Source organism: Helianthus annuus, chromosome 13, assembly GCF_002127325.2.
Source record: "Helianthus annuus cultivar XRQ/B chromosome 13, HanXRQr2.0-SUNRISE, whole genome shotgun sequence".
In the NCBI taxonomy this organism is placed as follows: Eukaryota; Viridiplantae; Streptophyta; class Magnoliopsida; order Asterales; family Asteraceae; genus Helianthus; species Helianthus annuus.
The window spans coordinates 25,160,371-25,179,225 of record NC_035445.2 but is presented as its reverse complement, the minus strand read 5'-3'; positions in this window follow the sequence as shown (position 1 = coordinate 25,179,225).

Genomic DNA, 18,855 nt, shown 5'->3' with positions numbered 1-18,855 from the left:
TGGAATACATTTGGAACAACACAAACAACGAACCAAATGATGACATAAGCGACGACGAAAATGAATAATAGTTTTTTTTTTAGTTTAGATTTTTTTAGTGAAATGTAAGATTTATTATTAATTTTTGTGTTTAATTTATGTTTACTTTTACTTTATATATATTGCATATTTTTTATTTTTTAAATTATGTAGTGTTTTTTAATTTATGTAATGTTTTATTTTATATGTTATGTAATTTTTTTAATTATTTTAAATAATTGTTGAATTTTTATTAAAAAAAACAAAACAATAAAGAAAGAGGGTAGGTCCATCATCTACACCCTTGCTTCATCCCTTGAGTGACATCCCGCTTCAAGTATGACATGACAAATGACGTGAAGGCCATCCCTTGAGGATGGGGCATCACCACACCACTAGCCTAAAACCATTATCTAACTTATAATAAAAGACTCCAAATAATGATACATCACATTTTCTCCTTCAACGTCATAAATTTTATTTATATTTGTTTAATAAATTTCTTTTAATATTAATTAATAACCAATATATAGATATCACTTATTTTTATCTTTATCTTTATCTAAAATTAATAAATAACTTCAATTTTGCAATTTAGATCCTTTGTTTTTTACTTTTAACCCAAAGTTTTTCATCTTTTGCAATTTAATCCCAACTTTTTTTTTCAATTTTGGTCCACCATACTTTTCATGTTTCCCAAGTTTTTCGTTTGTTCTAAATTTAGTGGGTTAAATCACCACAACGTGCGTGTGGGGTTCAACATTTTTTTATATTTTTTCCCGTTTAACTGGCCCGTCGCGTCACATCTATTTTTCTACGTTTGACAAGTTCATCCAATACGCGCGTCTTGGATGGACTTAGTTATTTTTTTCTATGTTTTACGTTTCGGTTTAATTTCTCAGCAATGAGCGTGCGTGATTCAAAGATTTTACGTCTGCTTTTCGCTCGGCGTTATTTTTTCCTATTTTTATTTATTCTGTTTTTATGAGTAAATTGGCAAAATCGTCCATGAGGTTTAGGTATGTTTGATAGTTTCATTCAAAACAACTTTTTTGTACTAAATGGTCCTTCACTTTTGAGATTTTTTGTCATTTTCATCCAAAAGTCTAATTTGATTTATATTTTCTGTCAAATATTTGGATGAAAATGGCAAAAAATTCCAAATCTTAGAGACGGTTTTGGCAAAAAAAAAAAAAAAAAGTTAGACATTTAGATGAAAATGACAAAAAATTAAATCCCAAAAGTAAAGGGCAATATGGTACAAAAAGTTGTTTTGGTTGAAATGGGCAAACATACCCAAATCTCAGGGACGATTTTGGCAATTTACTCTTTTACGAGCTTTTCTGGTGTTGGTGTACGCTGACAATGGTATAGTATTACTACTACTTAACACAATTTTATGACGACCGCTGCAACGCAAAGGTTTAGTACTTGTTCTTAATGAACATGTATAATAAAATATGTTAAACAAATGAAGTTTAAAAGAACGGTTCTTTAGTACGCGCTGCAAAAAAAAAAAAAAAAAAAAGACTTTCAAACAAAGTGGTTCTTTTTAACCGCTGTAAAAAGATATAAAACGTTTAGTCATAACTGCTTAGGGTTATTTATAGCGATTTAGTAAGGTTGGCACGAGGTACAAACAAACCGCTTTACGAAAAATAAACCACTATATAAGAACTTTTTGTACTAGTGAAATATGATACACAAGGGCCCAGTGTCAAATACAGAGTTTTTTTTCCCTAGGTGGTCACAATATCGATTGGCTAAAAAATATTCGTCACTTGGTTGGCAAGGTCCTGTTAAGCAATATTTCAAACAAACTAAATTTTAGGGGTATAAATGAGCAAAACCGAACCTGAGCTCGCTGAAGCTTAACCTCTGCTCATTTAGCTTAAGAGAGACATCAAGTCTGACTGGCGAGTAGATAAATCATTAATTAGGACTATAAATGAAACAAGACGCTCTTGAGTTACTAGAGATCGACTCGCTAAAAAATATAATCGAGTTGAGCTTAAACGAACTCGAGATTAAAGTGGAGCTCGCTTAATTAAATAAACGAGCTTGTATTAAAATAACACCGGTATACGCTCGACTCAAGATCATTTAAACTCAGCTCAATTCAAGCTTTTAGCGAGTCGATTTTGAGTTATTTTTAGCAAGTCAATTTTGACGGCTAAGGCTATAGGGTGTGGGGATCATGGTTGGGACATGATTTGCCACCTAGGAACATGAATGGAAGGCTACACCACCCCCTTGATTGATCCACCATGGTTTGCATGGATTAAACCATGGCAACCATGGTCCTCCTTTCCATTTTTCAACAAATCATTTCCTTTTTGTTTAGACAAACATAATAAATAAGGGGCTAATAGTTTGGGTCATGACCATACCCTTAGACCATAGGTAATGGTTAATGCCCACTAAGGGGCATTTTTCACCACATCATCATCATAATGCCCTTTTAGAAAAGGTGTAATGGTTAATGCCCATTTCATTTATTACTTTCCATTATTTTTCTTCTCTTTGGGCATTATTATAGAAATGCCCCTCACTCTTCATGCCCCTATAATACCCATGAGTAATGGTGTAAGGGCATTATCAAAATCTTTCATGTCACACCCTGGCTTTGCGGAAGCGTGGTTAATTTGGTGTGACTTCTTAATACCATAGCTTAACCATAACAAGCTATATGAATTTAAAATCATGCAAAGTCATCCATTGAAAATAAAACTGTCAAACATTTTCTAAATGGGTAAACACCCAATAACCATTACTTGTCTTAAACAGTACAACTACTACCATAATGCAAACAAATAAACATGGTTCAGGGGCCATGGCTTGTCCAGGAAAGAGCCATGAGCCTTGAACCCCGGATGACTCTGAATCTAAATGCAGCGGGAAATCCTGCTAAACCGTGCCAGATCCTTAATTCCCTGAAATACATGTAAGTTGAAAAATCAACAATAATGTTGAGCGAGTTCATGCGAAAATGAGTAAATAAACCTTTATCTTTATCAACAACCCTGGTATGTAGCAAATAAGGAAAAAGAGATCACCAATGGTTTGCAAGGCCATTGATATGTGTAAATGCAAGTAGGAAGGCTCAAACCTAGCAAATTTATGCGTCGGGAACAAAGTCATCCCAAGGTCCGTTCTGCTGGACCTGGGACTGGGCTCGCTACACCCAAATAGATCTACCGCTCCTGCCCCTCGGTCCTACCCTGAGGATTAATGACCTCAAGTTTCCGCCTACCCATTCACATGATCTAAGTAACCCTCCTTACGCTAACCATACCATGTATAACATATCCATAATCATTGTAACATGTATTTCACCCCCGCAGTTTATAAAACTGAAAACAGTTAAGAGAAAAGGGGGACATGAACTCACAGTGAAGGCGTCACTAAATCAGTAATCCGAATATCCGTGTGCTGCGCAACGACCTACATGTGCTAATGCTATTAGACGGATGGCCGTGCTTTAGCTTCATAGTCGATATTTTTGGGAAACGGTTAGACAACCGCTTCGTGTGTATACTTGGTATTTTACTCTCCTTCCCAAGGATGGGGGATTTAAATACATGTGTATTCATATTATCTCATTAAGTCCCACTTAATATATTTTATTTCTTATTCCAAAATATATTTATTTTTCTCAAAAATAATATATTTCCTTTTTCTCATAACATTTTCCCAAAATAATATATTGACAACATACGTGCTTATGAATACTTCCGAATAAGGCGTAAGTTACGTTTTAATGATTAGGTGGTAATAGAAATTACCGTTGTAACTTGTATGCTTGTCGTATAAGCGTTTGTATTATTTTGAGTTTGACAAAGTTTGTAAATATTATTTTTACTCTAAAAATAATATTTATACATTTTCACAAAATAATCATAAACAGTGTTGTGAAAAGTATATTTATTGAATAAATATTTATCACGTTTATTTTTGTGAAAATCCCACCTCCGAATATTTAATAAAGTCATGGCGAAATATATTTTGTAAATACTTCAAAAATAATTCCAACACTTGTAAATATTCTAAGTGTTAGATTTTTAGAAAATTTCGCCAGAGTTTCCCCTGTAACTGGAGGTGGCCACGCTTTCAAGCGTATCATTTTCTTTTACAAAAACATCTCAACAATTTATCAATTCAACCGAATCAATTTTCAATACTTCAAATAGAAGACTAGTATGTAAAACCGCGTCGTTTCATGAACTTGTAGTTTTTACCAAATCTCCGGTGTAGATCTCGTTATTTTTAGTGGATCTATTCATATAATAAATTAGTCTTGTAAAAACCCCGTTTTTAGAAACAATCACTCTTCACAACTTCCCGACAACTTTTGTGAAAACTCAATATTTTGTCGGATCTTTTATGTACAAGTGTTTCTACACTTGTAGTTTATAGAAAATCATACTTATTCATATCTTACCCATTTTTATAAAAACGTGATTTTCTCGACACCCGGTCCTACGAATATACCACTTGTACATCCGTAGATCGGCTTGTTTTAGATACTATTTTTCATGTCAAAACATTTTTACACAAGTTCATGTTTCCCGTGTGGTGGAGTTTCACCTTTTAACCCTTGTACACAAGAAACAAGTGTATGTCAAGATACGCGATCCGGACAAAGTCGGGTTAAACGATGATGAGAGCCACCACATCGTAGATCGGGCCATATTAATCAACATATTCAAGTACTACGACTTTTACACGCGTTATGTGCTTTTATCCAACGAAATACACGTTTTTGAAGACTTTAAAGTTTCATTTAGCGGGTTACCGACATTCAACCATCAAAAATCCTTTTAACCACTTTAAACACGATTAATAATGAGTTTTAAACGTTATACCTCTAGCTCGGGGCTAGGGAAGATCTATGGCGAAAACTGAGTGGATAATAGCAAACGGTAGAGGTCCTCCGCGTTCCGTTTGTTCCGAGCTCCGTTGTACGTAACCACCGACACTTGTATACCCTTGGAATGTCAAGACTTGAACCGAAAAACGGATGTGGGGGTGGTGGTGATCTCGGCCGAGAGGAGGGAGAGGGGGAGGGAGAGATGTGAAGGTGAAGTGTGTGTTCTTGAGTGTGTGAGAGATGAGTGAATTTATAGAAAAAGTTGCCTCGTTCTTCGCGTAATCTAATTTAATATAATAAAGGACGTACTCCCCGGGTCCCACTAGTTGGCCGATTTCCTTAGGATGTAATGACATCCGGTTCGTTTTCAATCGTTCAGTTACGGTTCAGTTACGTTAAGTGCATTAAGTTTGAGGTCTAACCCCGTTAGTTGTTTAATGCATTAGGAAGCGGGTGTTAGGGTAATCAGGGACCCTAACTGGCTCAGAAAAATACCAATATTAATTTTGGCAATATTTTTATGTTCTGGGTATTGTCCGGTTGTTCGGTCGGATAGTAATCCGTTAAAGTGCTTAAGATATCCGTTAAGCGTCATAAATAATATTTTTAGCGACACAATTTATTCTGCAAAGTGTCGGGAATAATTCCTCATATTTTGGCACTTTATTAATTAGCTAGAAGCTAGTGTGTTGATAAAAGTGCTGTGTTTCATGCTTAAAGTATGTTTTAGGCACATCCAAATCTCTATATCTTATTCCTAGAGACGTAATCATACAACCCTTGTATCCCTACACACACTATGGGTGTAGTAAAATAATTCTGGCTCATTCAGGCCTTTGGAGGCAGTGTTTGCCTGATGCTGGCTATATCAGCATGTTCACTGTGTATCCGTTTAGTGCTACTGTGCTTTTGTGCATCATGTTTGTCACTAAGGTTCAATAAATAAGTAGTGTAGTGACAGGAATATCAAAGTATGATGCAGATATGTACAAGTACCAACAATCAAGTAGCAGTTTATCAGCAAACTCAGTAAAGCACAGTAATTAGGCATCAATTAATAATTAATTAAGTCGTACGGATACCTGGTTTTGAGAGGGTTGTCACATTCTCCCCCCGTTAAATAAATTTCGTCCCGAAATTTAGGTTCTGCTTGAAGAAGCAGGGTTCTTAGGAAACAGGTGGGGGTATTTTTCTTTCATTCGGTCTTCACGCTCCCAGGTGAATTCAGGACCATGTCTAGCATTCCAGCGAACTTTGACGAGCTTGACACTGCTCCTGCGGGTCTTGTTAACTTTCCAATCCGTGACCTCAACAGGTTCTTCAACGAAGTGGAGCGTGTCATCAATGTGAATCTCGTCGGTAGGAATGGCAACGTTAACTTGAGTTGGACTCCTCTTAAGATTGGATACATGAAATGTATCGTGAACGTTATTCAGCTCGGCAGGTAGATCCAACTTGTATGCTACTGTTCCAATTCTTTTCAAAACCTTGAAAGGACCAATGTAGCGTGGATTTAACTTCCCACGCTTCCCAAAGCGTGCTACACCCTTCCAGGGTGATACCTTCAACAAAACCATATCCCCAACCTCGAACTCTTGAGGTTTCCTTTTCAGATCTGCATAGGTCTTCTGGCGATCACGAGCCGCGCTAATGCGATCTCGGATTTGCGCGATCTTATCTGTAGTTTCCTGAACCACATCGGGACCTACCAGCTGTCTATCACCTGCGTCAGACCAACAGAGCGGCGACCTGCACTTGCGTCCATATAAAGCTTCGAATGGCGCGGCACCAATACTGGTGTGGTAGCTGTTGTTGTATGAAAACTCAACCAGGGGTAAATGCTTATCCCAGCTACCGCCTAAATCCATCACACATGCTCTCAGCATGTCTTCCAATGTCTGAATCGTCCGCTCACTTTGGCCGTCGGTCTGCGGGTGAAACGCGGTGCTCATATTCAGCTTCGAACCAAAAGCTTCCTGGAAGGATTGCCATATCCTCGATACGAACCTTCCATCCCTATCAGAAATAATCGAGAGGGGTACTCCATGGCGAGTGACAATCTCTCTCATGTAAATTTCAGCCAATTTGCTTGTATGATCCTTTTCACGGATGGGCAAGAAGTGTGCTGACTTCGTCAAGCGATCCACTATCACCCAGATAGTGTCATGGCCCTTAGGCGTTCTTGGCAACTTTGTAACAAAATCCATGGATATATCTTCCCACTTCCACTGGGGAATTTTCGGTTGCTGCAGAAGTCCCGAAGGCTTCTGATATTCTGCCTTAACCTTAGCGCAAGTCAAACATTGGCTCACATAAATAGCAACATCGCCTTTCATCCTAGGCCACCAATAATAATCCTTAAGATCTTGGTACATCTTATCCGCTCTCGGGTGGATAGAGTACCGTGACTTGTGAGCTTCATCAAAAATAACTTCTCTTAAATCACCAAACAAAGGAACCCAAATCCTTTTCTCAAAACATAACGTTCCTTCCCTGTTTGGAACCAATATCTTCTCCATCCCACGGAGATATTCTTTCTCAAGGTTTCCCTCCCTGAGAGCTTCTTTTTGCGCTGCTCGAATGCGTGAGGAAAGATCGGTTTGGATAATCATTTCCATAGCCCTAACCCTTATGGGCTTGATTCTCTCCTTGCGACTTAGGGCATCGGCGACCACATTCGCCTTCCCCGGATGATACTTGATCTCGCAGTCGTAATCGTTCAGCAACTCAACCCATCGCCTTTGCCTCATATTCAACTCCTTCTGGTTGAATATATGCTGGAGGCTTTTGTGATCTGTAAAGATCGTACACTTCGTACCGTAAAGGTAGTGTCTCCAAATCTTCAAAGCAAAAACCACTGCGCCTAGCTCCAAATCATGCGTGGTATAGTTCTTCTCATGTACCTTCAGTTGGCGTGATGCGTAGGCGATAACCTTTTGACGTTGCATCAACACACAACCCAATCCTTGACGCGAAGCGTCGCAGTATACCACAAAATCGTCGGTACCTTCCGGTAGAGCTAAGATTGGCGCGTTGCAAAGCTTATCCTTCAACAACTGAAATGCTTCATCCTGTTTGATTCCCCAATCAAACTTTTTATCCTTTTGCGTGAGGAGCGTCAATGGCTGATCGATCTTTGAAAAATCCTCAATAAATCTTCGATAATAACCAGCCAAACCCAAGAATTGCCGGATCTCGGTTGGCGTCTTTGGCGCTTCCCAGTTCTTGATCGCCTCGATCTTGGTTGGATCCACATGAATTCCACTTTCATTTACCACGTGCCCAAGGAATTGCACGTCTCTCAGCCAAAACTCACACTTAGAGAACTTGGCGTACAACTGCTCCTTTTTCAGTAGCTCTAAAATAGCTCTGAGGTGTTGCTCGTGCTCTGCCTTCGACCTTGAGTAGATCAAGATGTCGTCGATGAATACAATCACGAACTTATCCAGATACGGCTTACAAACTCGGTTCATCAAATCCATGAACACTGCAGGTGCGTTTGTTAAACCAAACGGCATGACAAGGAACTCGTAGTGCCCATAACGAGTTCTGAAGGCTGTCTTCGGGATACTTTCCTCCTGTATCCGAAGCTGATGATATCCAGATCGAAGATCGATCTTGGAGTAGAAACTTGAACCTTGAAGTTGGTCGAACAGATCATCAATCCTTGGCAAAGGATACCTATTTTTGATCGTCAGCTTGTTCAATTCTCTGTAGTCAATGCACATACGGAAACTACCATCCTTCTTCTTGACAAACAAAACTGGAGCTCCCCAAGGCGAGAAGCTTGGTCGAATAAAACCCTTATCCAACAACTCTTGAAGTTGCGTTGATAGCTCTTGCATCTCAGACGGGGCAAGTCTATAAGGTGCCTTAGCCACAGGCGCGGCGCCTGGAACTAAGTCGATGCGAAATTCCACTTGCCTCTGAGGCGGCAAGCCAGGCAAGTCTTCTGGAAAGACTTCCGGATACTCCCTTACGACAGGGATGTCTTCGATCTTCGGCTCAGCAGCCTTTTTATCCACGATGTGTGCTAGAAAAGCAACACACCCTTTCTTCAAACACTTTCTTGCTTTCAGACAGCTGATAATTCGCAACGGCGTCTCCCGCTTCTCTCCATGAACAACAATGGTCTCACCATCGTCGGTCGGAATACGAACAATCTTCTCGTGACAAACAATCTCCGCCTTGTTACTTGCTAACCAATCCATCCCTACTACCACGTCGAAGCTTCCCAACTGGACTGGTAGTAGATCGAGAGCAAACTCACGCTCTCCTAACTCGATTACACAACCTCTAATCATTTCATTGGCTTCTACTAACTTCCCATTAGCTAGCTCGATCGAAAAAGGAATATCTAACTTACTAGCGGCTAAACCAAGCATGTTCTTAAATTCTAGCGATACGAAGCTATAATCGGCACCAGTATCAAACAAAACAGACGCATAGCGTTGGTTTACAGGGAACGTACCAGTAACAACATTGGGATCCTGGCGCGCTTCCCTGGCCTCCATGTTGAAAACTCTTCCACGAGCTTGGGTCAATTCCGGACAGTTCCTCTTGAAGTGCCCTTGATCTCCACAATTAAAACACCCGGGCCTCTGCCCGTTTCCACCATTGTTCCCAGCCTGGTGGTTTCCCTGGTTTCGGTTCGCGGTGCCTGCTTGGTTAGCACGGTTTCCATTTCCTCCTTGATTTCCTTGTGGGCGGTTCCCATTACCACCACGGGTATTTCTATTTCCATTTCCTCCCTGACCTCCCCGGCCAGCATTTGCCCAACAAGTCTCCTTCAGGTGGCCAACCTTTCCACATGCTTCACAAACTTTCAACCCACAACGACCGGAGTGATGTTTTTGACATGAGTTGCACTTGGGCTGTGCACCCATGTATCCCCTGCTCTTCTTTCCACCACCAACTGAATCTTGAGCTGGTGCATTCGCTTCTCCCTTCTTGACCACCGTCCCGGTGCTTTGCTTGAAACTTGAAAACTTCCGCTTATTGCCACTAGATGACTCCACATGAGTCTCCTTTCCCTTGGGTTCAATCTCATCGAACTTGTTTAACCGAATCGCTTCTTCAGTTAAAGCCACACTCAGATCGATGGCTTCTGTGATGGTTGCGGGTTTGGAAGAAGTCACCATACTGATTATCTGAGGAGCCAATCCCCAGATGAAGCGCTCAACCCTCTTAAACTCGGGTGTTACCATATAAGGTACCACGTGAGACAGATCGTGGAATCTCTGAACATATTCCGCTATCTTCGACCCTTCCATCTTTAAGTGCCAAAACTCAGTTTCAAGCTTTTGAATCTCCGCGCGAGAGCAGTACTTCTTCCGCATAAGCTCTTTCAATTCGGCCCAAGACAGGGTGTAGGCGGCAGCTTCGCCTAGAGTTTGCACTTGAAGGTTCCACCAAGATAGGGCTCCATCTAGAAACAGCCCTGAAATGTAAGTGACCTGCTGGTCGATCGCACATTTGCTCATACGGATGGTGGAATCAGTCTTCTCTGCCCAACGAACGAAGGCAACAGCACCGCCCGTGCCGTCGAAGTTTGTGGGCTTACAGTCCAGAAACTGCTTGAAGGTGCACCCTGCACATTCGTTTCAACATAGGAACTGTATTAGCAATCGTTACAGGAATCCGATTAGACCATGGTACGTCGTAAGGACTTAGGGTTACCATGAGTGGGATTCTGGTTGCCATTGCCGTTGGAGCTACTCCAGCTGGGTCCTCCCTGCGATGCAGCATACTGAGCAATCGCGGCAGCAATGATTCCTTGCAGTTCTTCTTGAGTCGTGGGCATCGGCTGCGGTTGACGTCTTGGTGCCATTTTCTAAAGTTGCGTACGTCGATTAGGCCATAGAAATCATACGTATATAGTAATAGTAATAGCATATAACATCTCATGTTATCAATATATCACACACAACATCCCATGTCCAACATCCCATGTCCAAATATAAAAATAATCAATCAAGTAAATCAGATATGATGAGAATGCGGCGATTGCATATATATCAAGACCATAAGCATAGTAAGTGTGTTAGTACATCCATCAATCACATAGGGGTTACATCACCCCTGTACAAAATACATCATATCAGTGCTACATACAAACAATACATCACATGTATCAACAAAAATCTGTGTGGTCAAATGGTCTTCAAAAGCTGTGCATAACAATCGCGGCTGTCTCACCGGTGTCTACCCTGGTAACGTCGATGATCTCTAGAAGGGTGGTGGTGGTGGAGGATAATGTAGGCGGCGAAAGAGAAGCCAATCCTCCTCCAAGGCCTGCTGGGTGCGGATCACGGATGCAATCTGCTGCTCTAGGATCGAAAGTCGAGCAACAATGTCAGGAGGAAAAGACCGAAATGGCTGAGCAGATGAGGATGACGGACCAAGATATGGATAAGGAGGCATCTGAGCTCTCTCGAGCTCCTGCAAACGCTGAGAATGGGAATCATGCTGGTGTACAAATGACATCAAAAGATCCTCAATAGTATGGCCCAAATGAAATGGGTGGTATGGATCTGTGGGTGGCATGGGTGAGGAAGAGGACCAAAGTAATGGCGTGCTGGTAAGATCGATAGGTGCAACAGAAGATGGGATGGATGCTATCTGAGGCATGACAGGTAATGGCATCGGTACATGGCCAAATGGATGGGCGGAAGAGCCCTCTCCAGGCCCCGCTGGAGGTATGACAGAAGGAATCTGAAACGAGAACTCAGGATGGTGAGCATCCATGCGGTGAGGAGGAAGCGGCGGAACATCCTCGTCAGCCGGTATCCAACCGTGCTGAGCCTCCTCGTCAGGGGGATCCATGTGCTCTGCAAACAGAGCATGTTCGGGCTCAATAGGTAAGGGATCAACAGGAGCTAAAACAGGATCAACGTGAGCAACAGCAGGATCAACGTGAGCAACAACAGGATCAATATGATCGACATGAGGGTCAACTGGAATGTCAGCGATCAGAGGGTCAACAAGAGGATCAACAACATGGTCAGCATCTAACAAAGGAATATCATCAACAGGAACATCGCCAAGTGGCTGACCCGCCAAAATAGGATCAACAGGAACATCAGCATGTGCCAAACCATGCTCATGTGCGGGATCGAAAGCAGCGGCCTGCTCTGGAGCTACTGCAGGCTCGGGATCGTCAAACGCCATATCGAAGTCAAAGTCCGGATCGATAGGATCAAAAGGGTCGGCAGGGTCAACGGGGTCCTCTACAGGCTGGTCCATATGAACGAACTCAATATCACGGTCTGGATCGAATCCAGGAGGAAATACAGGGTCAGAATCCTCGATATCGTCATGCTCAAAAACAAAGCTCGGCATAGGGGCGGCAGATGACGCCTGGTCAGGATCCGAGTCATGAACGAAAAGCTGCGTGCTCGCCACATGTGATGGAGCAGATGCCACAGACTCAAAGGAGTCTGGAGCTGGAGAATGAACAGGCGAGTCTCCGGCAGGAGCATCGGCGATCATCAAAAGACCGCCAGCGGGCAAAAGAGCTGGGTCAGGATCCTCGTCCTCGTATAGCTCATCATCGAAAAGATCAATATCGTCACCAGCCTCGGCATCAAGCATAAGCTCATAAGCTGGGTAGGATGCAAGAGGAATCGGGGCGGGAATCACAGCGAGAGGAAGATCCGCAGCAGGACCACCAACGATGGGCTCATCGACGCCGTCAGGTAGCGCGAATGGCTGAAAGTCGTCGTCGTCTGTACTGGTATAATCCGAGGTGTGCACCTCGTGCTCTGATGACATACTCTCGTCTGACTCCATGGGTCGGGGTCCAGTAGTGTCCGAATCTCCTGTATCTGAGGTATCCATGAGTCTGTAATACAATCACAAGTATGTACAAATATCAGTAAATCAGGTAATCACACAAGTTACCACATAATAATCACATATTCCTCCTAGTCCCACTAGCCTCCCAGCCTCCCAGACTGTCTTTCCTAGTCCCACTAGCCTCCCAGCCTCCCAGACTGTCCTTCCTAGTCCCACTAGCCAACTTTTCCCAGCCTCCCAGACTGACTCCCTAGTCCCACTAGACAACTACCTCGATCGATTGGATCGAGCCTCGACCTCCCAGACCGAGCCTCAGCCTCCCAGACTGAGCCTAAAATAATAAAATATGCTCAACATTTGTTTATAAAAAGTTTTGGATCTGGACTTAAGTGGTATGCAGAAAAACATTTTCGTGAGAGCCCTAGTGATCATAGTCTAGACTCAAAATGAACCCTAGTTCGCTATGATCAGAGCTCTGATACCAAGCTGTCACACCCTGGCTTTGCGGAAGCGTGGTTAATTTGGTGTGACTTCTTAATACCATAGCTTAACCATAACAAGCTATATGAATTTAAAATCATGCAAAGTCATCCATTGAAAATAAAACTGTCAAACATTTTCTAAATGGGTAAACACCCAATAACCATTACTTGTCTTAAACAGTACAACTACTACCATAATGCAAACAAATAAACATGGTTCAGGGGCCATGGCTTGTCCAGGAAAGAGCCATGAGCCTTGAACCCCGGATGACTCTGAATCTAAATGCAGCGGGAAATCCTGCTAAACCGTGCCAGATCCTTAATTCCCTGAAATACATGTAAGTTGAAAAATCAACAATAATGTTGAGCGAGTTCATGCGAAAATGAGTAAATAAACCTTTATCTTTATCAACAACCCTGGTATGTAGCAAATAAGGAAAAAGAGATCACCAATGGTTTGCAAGGCCATTGATATGTGTAAATGCAAGTAGGAAGGCTCAAACCTAGCAAATTTATGCGTCGGGAACAAAGTCATCCCAAGGTCCGTTCTGCTGGACCTGGGACTGGGCTCGCTACACCCAAATAGATCTACCGCTCCTGCCCCTCGGTCCTACCCTGAGGATTAATGACCTCAAGTTTCCGCCTACCCATTCACATGATCTAAGTAACCCTCCTTACGCTAACCATACCATGTATAACATATCCATAATCATTGTAACATGTATTTCACCCCCGCAGTTTATAAAACTGAAAACAGTTAAGAGAAAAGGGGGACATGAACTCACAGTGAAGGCGTCACTAAATCAGTAATCCGAATATCCGTGTGCTGCGCAACGACCTACATGTGCTAATGCTATTAGACGGATGGCCGTGCTTTAGCTTCATAGTCGATATTTTTGGGAAACGGTTAGACAACCGCTTCGTGTGTATACTTGGTATTTTACTCTCCTTCCCAAGGATGGGGGATTTAAATACATGTGTATTCATATTATCTCATTAAGTCCCACTTAATATATTTTATTTCTTATTCCAAAATATATTTATTTTTCTCAAAAATAATATATTTCCTTTTTCTCATAACATTTTCCCAAAATAATATATTGACAACATACGTGCTTATGAATACTTCCGAATAAGGCGTAAGTTACGTTTTAATGATTAGGTGGTAATAGAAATTACCGTTGTAACTTGTATGCTTGTCGTATAAGCGTTTGTATTATTTTGAGTTTGACAAAGTTTGTAAATATTATTTTTACTCTAAAAATAATATTTATACATTTTCACAAAATAATCATAAACAGTGTTGTGAAAAGTATATTTATTGAATAAATATTTATCACGTTTATTTTTGTGAAAATCCCACCTCCGAATATTTAATAAAGTCATGGCGAAATATATTTTGTAAATACTTCAAAAATAATTCCAACACTTGTAAATATTCTAAGTGTTAGATTTTTAGAAAATTTCGCCAGAGTTTCCCCTGTAACTGGAGGTGGCCACGCTTTCAAGCGTATCATTTTCTTTTACAAAAACATCTCAACAATTTATCAATTCAACCGAATCAATTTTCAATACTTCAAATAGAAGACTAGTATGTAAAACCGCGTCGTTTCATGAACTTGTAGTTTTTACCAAATCTCCGGTGTAGATCTCGTTATTTTTAGTGGATCTATTCATATAATAAATTAGTCTTGTAAAAACCCCGTTTTTAGAAACAATCACTCTTCACAACTTCCCGACAACTTTTGTGAAAACTCAATATTTTGTCGGATCTTTTATGTACAAGTGTTTCTACACTTGTAGTTTATAGAAAATCATACTTATTCATATCTTACCCATTTTTATAAAAACGTGATTTTCTCGACACCCGGTCCTACGAATATACCACTTGTACATCCGTAGATCGGCTTGTTTTAGATACTATTTTTCATGTCAAAACATTTTTACACAAGTTCATGTTTCCCGTGTGGTGGAGTTTCACCTTTTAACCCTTGTACACAAGAAACAAGTGTATGTCAAGATACGCGATCCGGACAAAGTCGGGTTAAACGATGATGAGAGCCACCACATCGTAGATCGGGCCATATTAATCAACATATTCAAGTACTACGACTTTTACACGCGTTATGTGCTTTTATCCAACGAAATACACGTTTTTGAAGACTTTAAAGTTTCATTTAGCGGGTTACCGACATTCAACCATCAAAAATCCTTTTAACCACTTTAAACACGATTAATAATGAGTTTTAAACGTTATACCTCTAGCTCGGGGCTAGGGAAGATCTATGGCGAAAACTGAGTGGATAATAGCAAACGGTAGAGGTCCTCCGCGTTCCGTTTGTTCCGAGCTCCGTTGTACGTAACCACCGACACTTGTATACCCTTGGAATGTCAAGACTTGAACCGAAAAACGGATGTGGGGGTGGTGGTGATCTCGGCCGAGAGGAGGGAGAGGGGGAGGGAGAGATGTGAAGGTGAAGTGTGTGTTCTTGAGTGTGTGAGAGATGAGTGAATTTATAGAAAAAGTTGCCTCGTTCTTCGCGTAATCTAATTTAATATAATAAAGGACGTACTCCCCGGGTCCCACTAGTTGGCCGATTTCCTTAGGATGTAATGACATCCGGTTCGTTTTCAATCGTTCAGTTACGGTTCAGTTACGTTAAGTGCATTAAGTTTGAGGTCTAACCCCGTTAGTTGTTTAATGCATTAGGAAGCGGGTGTTAGGGTAATCAGGGACCCTAACTGGCTCAGAAAAATACCAATATTAATTTTGGCAATATTTTTATGTTCTGGGTATTGTCCGGTTGTTCGGTCGGATAGTAATCCGTTAAAGTGCTTAAGATATCCGTTAAGCGTCATAAATAATATTTTTAGCGACACAATTTATTCTGCAAAGTGTCGGGAATAATTCCTCATATTTTGGCACTTTATTAATTAGCTAGAAGCTAGTGTGTTGATAAAAGTGCTGTGTTTCGTGCTTAAAGTATGTTTTAGGCACATCCAAATCTCTATATCTTATTCCTAGAGACGTAATCATACAACCCTTGTATCCCTACACACACTATGGGTGTAGTAAAATAATTCTGGCTCATTCAGGCCTTTGGAGGCAGTGTTTGCCTGATGCTGGCTATATCAGCATGTTCACTGTGTATCCGTTTAGTGCTACTGTGCTTTTGTGCATCATGTTTGTCACTAAGGTTCAATAAATAAGTAGTGTAGTGACAGGAATATCAAAGTATGATGCAGATATGTACAAGTACCAACAATCAAGTAGCAGTTTATCAGCAAACTCAGTAAAGCACAGTAATTAGGCATCAATTAATAATTAATTAAGTCGTACGGATACCTGGTTTTGAGAGGGTTGTCACATTTCATGCCCTTATAAAGCCCCATTACATATGGTCTTAGGGTAGTGGTTTTGGATGGTGGATTAAAGATGAGTTACATGACACTAACATGGAGGGTCATGATAGTCATGAGGGTCATGACCACACCCTATAGCCTAATCTCAATTACATCATATGCGTCCCATGTTGACTTTAAGGAATTCTTTCTGTTGATTTGTATTGTAGTTTTAAGTCCAACGTCAATAGTTGGCAATCCTATCTTAGCCTATGTATAGAGATGTAGGCTCACTTATATTGTTTGTGTAAATGTAAAATACAATATCCCTTAACGTACAATACGTATGATATTGTGAAATCGAACGTTATAAAAAAAGCATGATCGAAATCGCATGTTGGTATTTTTAATGAAATCGCATGTTGGTTTTTTTGTAGCAATTTCGCATGTTGGTTTTTCAGCACAAATCGCATGTTCAAAAGTGAATTCGCAGCAGATCGGACGGCTGAGATGATAGCGTACATATTGTACGATAAGGGCATTTATACGTTAACCTAACCCATATTGTTTTAAGAAATAACACAATAGATTGAAAACATAACTAGCCTTAACTGTTTTAAATAAAAAAGAACGTATAAGATAGTTAACCTTCACTTTTGGGTCTCTACGATGGGCATGTGCCCACCCACCCTCCGTATAATATGAATCCGCCATTGTCAGGTTCGTCCCCAGGAATACAGAATCCGAGGGTCCGGAGCAAGTAGAGAAAATGAGTGTTTATAATTAAAAAAAAACATATATATAAAAAGGCTTAAGGTTGAAAATTATAAAGTTTGGTGATGAATGTTTAAGTGTTTAGTATTGAAAATTAGTTGTATATGTTATATTAAGAAAGACTTGCTTATAAAAGTAGCTCTAAATGTTTTGTATAGATTTTAAAAAAGTAGCTCTAAATGTTTTGTATAGATTTTAAAAAATGAAAACCCGTAGAGCGACATTTTAAATATGTTTGTAACAACGTTTGACATGTTTTTGATAATTATATAAATTTTAGCTTGATATTCTTTTTTTACATGACCCGACCTGATACGACCTGATATGAACCGAATATTTTATATACCTAGGGCCCTAAAATCTTTAAAAATATTTCGCACCCCCATGAAAAAATTTATGGATCCACCACTGATTGGTCCGCCTCTGGTTAAGGGCTATTGTATTTAAAACCTTTTTTTTCTCTCTAGCTCTCTCTCTCTCTCTCTCTATATATATATATATATATATATATATATATATTATTTTTAGATATATAAAATGAAATCACTAAGGGGGTGTTTGTTTTTTCTGTTTAACCTCTTCTGGCCTTTTATGTCTGCGCCGCACAGACCACGCGCAGACGTTTAGCTCTGCAAACTGTTTGCTTTTTAGAAGACATTTCATTAAAAAAATGTCTTCAAACATCTGCTCATCCTCTTCCCCACGCAGACATGGTCTAATGTCTTCCCACCTCTTCCACATCTTCCTCCTCTCAACCACCGTTGCTGGAACCTGCCGGAACCACTGTTGACCCAACCCGAACCAAGTCTGACCCGAGACTGACCCGAGACCCAAACTGAATCTGAACTGAGTGACCCGAAACCCGAACTTGATCCAAACCTGAACCGAAACGAAACTGCCGGACTCCGGTGGCTACTTCTGCCGTCGATCTGAAAGAGAAAGAGGCAAAACGATAACGAAGTAATCATCGGTATCCACTATTTTCGACAAACAAAAACATCCAAATCGTCACTAGATGACCCGAATAAAAGCGTCAAGAATAGACCGTGAAACGCGGAGAAAAGGAGGCAAAGTTGGAAAACTTCTCGCTTGAGAGTATCCAATCTTCTTTCTTTTCCGACGATTATGCGGCCGGAGAGATCTTCTTCTCTTTGTGACAGCCTCAGGAGCAATAGATGGCCCGGGGAATCAGATATTTCCATTAGCGGGTGGTCTTGTATGACGGCGATTAGTTTCTTGTGGTGGTCTCCGTCAGCCGGGATTTCGACGAGATGATGGTCAAGATCTTTTGTTTCTGCCATTGATGAAGTTGAAAGATCTAGTATAATAAACAAGAATAAGTGGGTGAATCGGAAATGTGAAATTAGGGGTATGATCTGAAACCTGAATCGAAACGATCTCTCTCTACATCGTGTTGGTTGTGGTGATGGGAGATGGAGTGGATTAGCGGGTTTGATGGGGGTCAGGGGCGGAACCAGAGGGGGTCAAGAGGGTCCGTTGACCCTCTGGTCACCGGAACTTTTTGAATTTTTATTTATAAATTTTGAGTTTTTGAAGAACAAACTTAGAGAT